Here is a 7,175-nt window from a genome sequence, read left to right as displayed (position 1 = left end):
CATATTGTCTGACAGCATTTCTACTTCTTTTTCAATGGAGTCCAATGAGATCACAGAACAATAACCTACTTTCTCTAAATGCTGCCTTTATTGCTATGTTTAATAAAATGTCATTATTTAAATTGACCCGTAATGCCTGAAGGGAGTGATTTACAACCACCTAACCTTCCCCAAGTTTGCCATGAAACCACTGCCAAATGCTTCTTTGAGCATTTCTAAACTCAGTTTGTCAGATTTTCATTGCTCATCCTGTTGATCAGGCAGATGGAGGCACATTTTTCCAGTCTTGCTTTCTACTAATACCGTCTTTCCTCCGCATGAGTAGTGATTGTAACTGGAGGCTATTAAACCTCATTTAATTCAAATGTAATATGGTTCTCAAATGGTCCCTCTGGGGAGGCAGGTTCAGCAGCAAGTCACTGTCCTGGAGGAAGCCCTGACCATCCAGTGCCTACTCGTGGTTTATGAAGTTAGACTTTAAGCCCATTTTCTAAATTAATTCTGCATTTGCATCTGAGAGTCCCTGCGGCTGTCTCTGCTTAATTACCTTTCTGTAAGGTGCACTGCAACAGGCTTGACCGTGTGCTTCAGCACCAAATTCCCATTGATCAGGTCACCGTGGAAGATGCTGGATGTTGTGACAGTCCCCAGGGTGCCCGGCCTGCTCTGCAGTCCAGGGGTGAGGAGGATCACTGAAGGGTGATGCTCAGGGACTGAACCAAAAGGCAAAGAGCAGATGCAAAAGGGGGTGGCACGGCCCCATCAACATCCGTATCCCCATACACCCAAATTCCTTCAAATGGGTCCTGCTGGCAGATGCCCCAGTTGAGAGGTGGGGGCAAGCACAGCTGCCTTGCCCTCCTTTCCCGCTGGAAAGGCACAAAGGGGAGCACGGCATGGTGGTTGCTGTCTCCATGCATGTATTAATGCCACCTGGCAGAGCACATCTCCCTCAGTTGCCCTGAACTCCAGCTTTGGGGGTTTGGCTCCCCTTACATCAGCGGTGAGGCAGAGCAGTGCTGAGAGTCATTCCCCCATCAGGAACTGAGAAACAGGCTGCAGTACGCCATGGCCTGCCAGGCGTTTCTCAGATGTGCTGACCCTGCTGCGCTCAGTGGCTTTCCAGCACAAGGCAGCGTCCGGACCAGCTCCCTGTACGGCTCGGACGGTGGCAGAGAGATGACAGCAAGCATCCTTGCCTAACCCCTCTCCTTCTGCCCCAGCAGCTCATTCCTCCCAGCCCCACACCCTGCAGCCGCTGCTCACTGCTGGGCTGCCCTCCGGCACCCCGCTCCCAGCTTTTGGGCCGGGTGCCGGGGCTGAAACAAGAGCCAGGCAGTGCCCAGGAGCACTGTGCCCGGCCCCGTCCCATTGCCAGCCCCAACGCTGCCGGCCATGGATGGCTGCCTCACTGCCCGGGCTGCCTCTCGCCGCCCTGGCCGCTCTCCCTGGCTGCCAGGAGCATTTCGGAGGCTTTCTGCTGGCTAGATGCCAAAGTTGGCAGAGGTGGCATTCAGGAAGCAGCAGGCAGGTTAATCCTCCTAATAATTTGTAGCATGCAGGACGGAGTGGAGAACTGACATAGAAAGCGCCGGTGCTGTGAGTTTCTATGGCATTTAAATTTCATCATTGTCTTGATATCTGCATATCAATTACCCAGGAAAAGAGGGAAGGAGGAGGGGCAGAGGTTACTTTGGAGCTAAGAAAACGGTGATGGCAATAATCCGGCAAGTGCAGGTCCTATTGCAAAAAATTACGCCAACTGCCTGCCAACACTTTTCTTTCTTTAGCAAGTCCTCCCCATCTCTCTCTATTTTGCTTTGTTTTTTTCCCTCCTGAATCCCCTGTAAATGGAACATGGGCAGATTAGCTGGTTCCCCTTCATTCCTGCTTGTCCAAAATGGATGGTAAAAAGAGAGGGAGAGAGGAAAAAAAAAAACCAACTCAAAATGCCTGGAGCTATGGCTTGTGGATAAAAAACAGCTGCACGTGAAAAATAATTGATGTGGTTTTCAAGCTACTACGGTTTGGAAAATAAACCACCAACTCACCCCTTACTTCCAGAAAGACGGCAGAACCTTTAAAGAGTATTACTGAAAATAGGGTTTTGGACTGTTGGGGTTTTTTTAGCAGTGGATGCTAAAATGGAATCTCATGCACCTGGATCCAAGCCTGTGTGCTGCCCAACAATCCCCTGCGGCACAGGGCTCGGGGGCTGACCTTCCTTCCTAAAACAAACCCCTGTCAGAAGGCGTTTTGTTGCTGTTGGTCAGAGAAGTGTAGCAGCTATCGGACCTCCTGGACACCAAAACAAGACTTAACCCTCTTGTTCCTCCCGTGAATCCCAAGAGAGGACTGTAAGTGGAACCGATACCTGATTACACGACGAGGTGATGAACCCTTGCTGGAGCACAAGGGTCCCTTTGAGTGGTGCGGGGAGACCCTTGTGTGCACTAAAAGGACCGGTACTATAACCAGCGGGAAAAGGATTCAAATCTTTATCAGACTGCATAGTAAATGGATTTGTGGTCAATATTTATCATTATGTGCAATGTGCAGAAGTCTATACAAAGACTGTGAGGGTCTCAGCTTTGCCCCCATAGAAAATGAACCACAGTGAGTAACGCCAGGGTTTCTCCTTCCTCTCTTTTTCAGGTTCCGTACCGACCTTGTGCATTTTTCCCCATGGTGGGCAGAAATAGGGTCCTTTCCATCCTCACTACAGACTTCTGAAGAGCAGCGCTGTCATTACTATAATGATTCTGTGACTTGACTTCCAATTACTAAATCCCATGAAAGTACTCTCATTCTTGTATGCACACTGGTCCGGCATGCAAAATACTTGGCTCCAAAAAGTTGATCAGTGGCTACAGGGAAAAGTAAGGGCACTTTGGTTCCCTCATTTTCTCCACTTGTCTGTAGGCTGATGCCTTATATCAGAACTCAGCTTTAACAGGAACTTAAAAAAGGAAATATGAAGCTTTAATCCGTAATTATTGCTCTGGATTATCCGTTGGTTTATTTTCATACAGAAAACTTAGGAATCAAGCTGTTTCAAAATACGATGAGTCAGTGAAATGTTTTCATTGCTCATTTGATAACGGTTGGAAGATTTTTCAGCGATTTGCAAAAAAAATGGAAAAGCGCAAGACTTAACAATGGATTTTAATAGAAAGGATTAAAGATGTGGTACCAAAACAGAGAAGAGGGAGGTGGCTTCAGACCCCATCCAAAATCCACTGTTCAGATGTCAACTTCCATTGACTTCAGTGGACTTTGAATCAAGACCATATCTTTTCTTGAGACAAACAAATTTCTATTCCTTCCAACAAAACTCTTTTAACATGTTTAAATATGTATGTGGTACATTAACCTCTGTTCATGGCCGGAGGAGTGGATCATCTCTGGAAAACAGCAACAGCCACTGGATCTGGATGAGCCAAATTTTCTCTGAAGTCGAAAGGACTGCTAATCCAGTAGATCCCTCGTAGAGACAGTAGCATCACCACGCCCCACGTGGTAGAGCAAAGGGCCAATCACCCAAAACATTGGGCAAAGGCAAAATAGGTCAATGAAAACGATACGAAGCAAGGTGGAGCTGCCATGGGAAGGACTCTGTACGGGAGTGCGGCTGCTCTTCTTGCGCTGCACAACAGACTTCGCACCAGTGTGCGGGGTGCATCCTTCCCCCCTCATCTCTCCCACCAGCACCCTACTGCTAAGCAGCGCGTGAGATACCTCTAGCCCTGCCCAGAGGACACCTGAAAGGGCCCCTCAGTGAAAAATAACTAGCAAACTAAAAATAAGCATCTCTAGAGCTAAAGCAGGTAAGTAATTATTCAGCTGGAATTGCTGCCCTGCAGTTACACTCCTCGGCAGAGAGCGCTCTCATCTGGCCTCTCATCTTCCCACCGAAGGGTGATGCTCCATTTGGGTATCACCTCCGCTCCCCACACAGAACCGAGCGGGCCATGCCCAGTCCGTGGAGGAGCAGTGAGCGCACGGGCAGGCACAAGACCAGGCACAGGGCCACGCCACTTAAAATAGTCAGGCATGTCTGAAAGACTGCGTCGGCCCCAAGGACCTCCTGTTAAACTGTAACAGGAGCTCTGCGTACTTATACGGATGCAAATAGAGAAAATGCTGATCTTTGAACAAGCCTCTAGTTAAAAAGTAAATCTGATCTTTTGAATTTTTGAGATTTTTATGACAAAAGTCTAAGCCAGATGGCTCTGACTGGGTGGTAGGTGAGGTATTCCCCCCATGGCTTGCTTCTAAAATTAGCTTCACACGCTGACTTGAAAATGTTAATCCCAGCTCCTCTCTACCCTTGGCAGGGCACTTGGGGGAAGAGATTCATGGAGAATCCTCTCTCATCACCCAGTTCAGGGGCCAAGATTTCACCCTGATAGAAAAGGCCGAAGGGCTTCTGCTGGCTCTCCCCAGGGATGGCATCACGCCCTTGGGGACCTCTGCCAAAGCAGCAGGCTCTGCTCCTTCCTCCAGGTGACCTCCTCAGCATCTCTGAGGAGGCAGAGGCCATCCCCCGGGCCTGTCACCCCTGCTTAGTCCCCTCTAATTTACTGGGACACATATATTCAGGGAACATCATCACTCTTTGAAGACTTCTTAAGTCTTTAGTCTTAAGTGTGATCAAGAAACGTGAACATCAGAGAAAACCAGGTGATCTTCACATTTCCGGGCCTTTCTGTCTACCTGACAACCTACAAGCACATTGCAGGAATGACAGCTGGAAACATCTCTTGCTCTTCCTTAACCAGCAATACAGTATGAACCCAAAAGCCTATGATCCTGAAGAAAGGTTGTGGAGAGGTGAACAGTCTCCTCCTCATAATTTTCTCCTCCGGCACCTCAAGAGGCAACACTGACAGACAAAGAAAATAAAACTGTGCTGAAACATCTCTGTGCACTTCCTACCTTCTGCTGAACTCCCACCAGCCCTGCAGAGCAGCAGGCAGCCACGCCTGCCCTGGGAGGATGCTCACAGCTTGTGGCCATGTGCAGCTCTGCAGGGGGCATTCACTGAGCCACCTGCTTGGGTGCACTCATGGATGCATGTTTGTGCAGGTCCCATGGGACAACCAAGAGCCAGGAAGGGGGTGTTGGAAGGATCTGAGTTGCCTGTGCCCACACTTGCAGACTGTGTGGCCTCCAACAAGTAAAGCAAATTCATCTGGGAAGAGCAAACAGGTTTTATCAGGCTGCAGAGCTGCTAGACAGGAATGAAAGTGCAACTCAATTATTTGGCTTATAAGGACCGAGGCATGTGAGCCAACAGCATCTCGAAGGAGCAGGCTTATGCTACCAAGGTGAGAGCAATTCATCAGCTCTCTCAAATTTTTGGATACTCAGGCTCACTTTTGGATGTCCTACCTGGGGTCATCTGGAAATTGTCCTTTATTCTCTCCAGTTTCCTATGCAATTGATCTGTTTCAGCAATATCAGACCTCCTGCCCCTACCACTGCTGTAAGCCTATCCTTACCACACGCTCTTTCTCTCTCCTATCCCCAGGAGTCCATACCCACCATGTAGCCTCTCTCCTCCCATTTTCCCTCGCTGGCCACCGCTCTTCCCTCTCATTTCTAACTCAAGCCCGAGCCTGGCTGTACTCTCTCTCCCCAGCCATTGATACCACAGTCCATCTCCCTCAAGATTTTGTTCTGCAGTTTTTCAGTCCAGATCATCTCCTTCCCTCGTGCCCCAGATATTTCTCCAGAGCCATCCTCTGCCCCAGTCAGCCCTGTCTTCTCCTTTCAAGACAATTACTCCTCCTGCTCATGGACCTCAACCTGCCCTATGCTCCTGATGGCACATAGGTTGACGGAGTAGTGCGACCTCTTCCTCAGGTCTGCCCAGACTCACAACCCTATAGCAGACTTATCACTTGGTAATTTTGATGTAGGAGGACCTATGAGTAACAAGTTACAACGGAGATAAGTTCCTTGCTTGTGGTTTTCACTTTCCCTTTCCTAGCCCTACATGACATGACTGCTGCAACCAGGCTGTAACAACACAAACCCCCATGTGATTCCTCAACCACTCATCATCCTTTTGCAAGACATGAGGCAGAAACCTTCCAGAATATCCTTTTCCTCCATGGCTACTGCCGTGAGGAGGCTCAGAAGTGTGGGCACAGCCCTCACCATGACGGGCAGGCTGCAGGACAAGCCCCTGAGTAGCTCGCAAGCAGCCGTGGGGGCTCGATGGGTGCCGGGGGGCTGGAAGTCCCTGTCTAGACGCACTTATCTGGAGGGCAGAGAAAATAACAGCGCAACACGAGCAATGCTTGTCTGTGGTATGTAAGTCAGCACTGGAAAATTAGAAAGTTGACAAAGATCAGCCTACCTTTACCTTTCAAGGTATAGATATAGAGATAACACCGCCCCGTGAGTCAGATGTTTGACTGCTATCAGTAGATTATGGACTAAATACCTCTCAGGGAGCATTTTGGTGATGATATAACCCTGAGCAGCCCTGAATGCGCAGCATTTTTGAAATGCATTGCAGAAGGCAGCATGGTGGTCTTAAGGTACCATCATGCGGGTTTTTAAAACAGAGTCGTTCTTAGGTTAACCAAGTTCAAAGTGCAGAGAAGGAAGTATGAAACGTTTTGTAACGCTTGCAACACGCTCACCTCCCAGGTTAGATTCAGGTAAGTAAAAAAAGTGACTGCTCAGAAGCGTTCCACCCTAACGTCCCTCTGCTGAGACCTGAAAGGGTAATGGTCTGGCAGCGAAAAATAGATGTATCCATCTCTTTTCCTATTTTCAGAGCCCAAAACTTTCCGTTGAGGTATGGTGACCGGTGCTATCGAACCAATCAGACCATATGGGACTTGGCGGCTCTAAAAGCTGTGAACTAAGCCACGGATTGCCAGGTCCCGGGAAAGAAGGGAAAACCTCTTGCGTTTTCGTGGCTCCATCGCTCGGTCCTTCGGTTACCAGAAAAGAGCCGATAAAACAAGAAACGTCTTCAAAGTTTTAAGCAAGTCGGGTTTAATTAGCGGCTGGTTTAGGTCGCTCTTTTAAAACCGAGCCGGAGGAAGGCTGCGTTTCAAAGCTTAGCTTCCAACCTCTCCGCCCTGACAGCGCGCCCGGGCTCGGGAGCCGGCGCCTCCCGGGGGCCGGTGCGGGGCAGGCACCTGCCCCGGGGC

Source organism: Grus americana, chromosome 1 (genome assembly GCF_028858705.1).
Source record: "Grus americana isolate bGruAme1 chromosome 1, bGruAme1.mat, whole genome shotgun sequence".
In the NCBI taxonomy this organism is placed as follows: Eukaryota; Metazoa; Chordata; class Aves; order Gruiformes; family Gruidae; genus Grus; species Grus americana.
Note: the sequence above shows the minus strand (reverse complement) of the source record.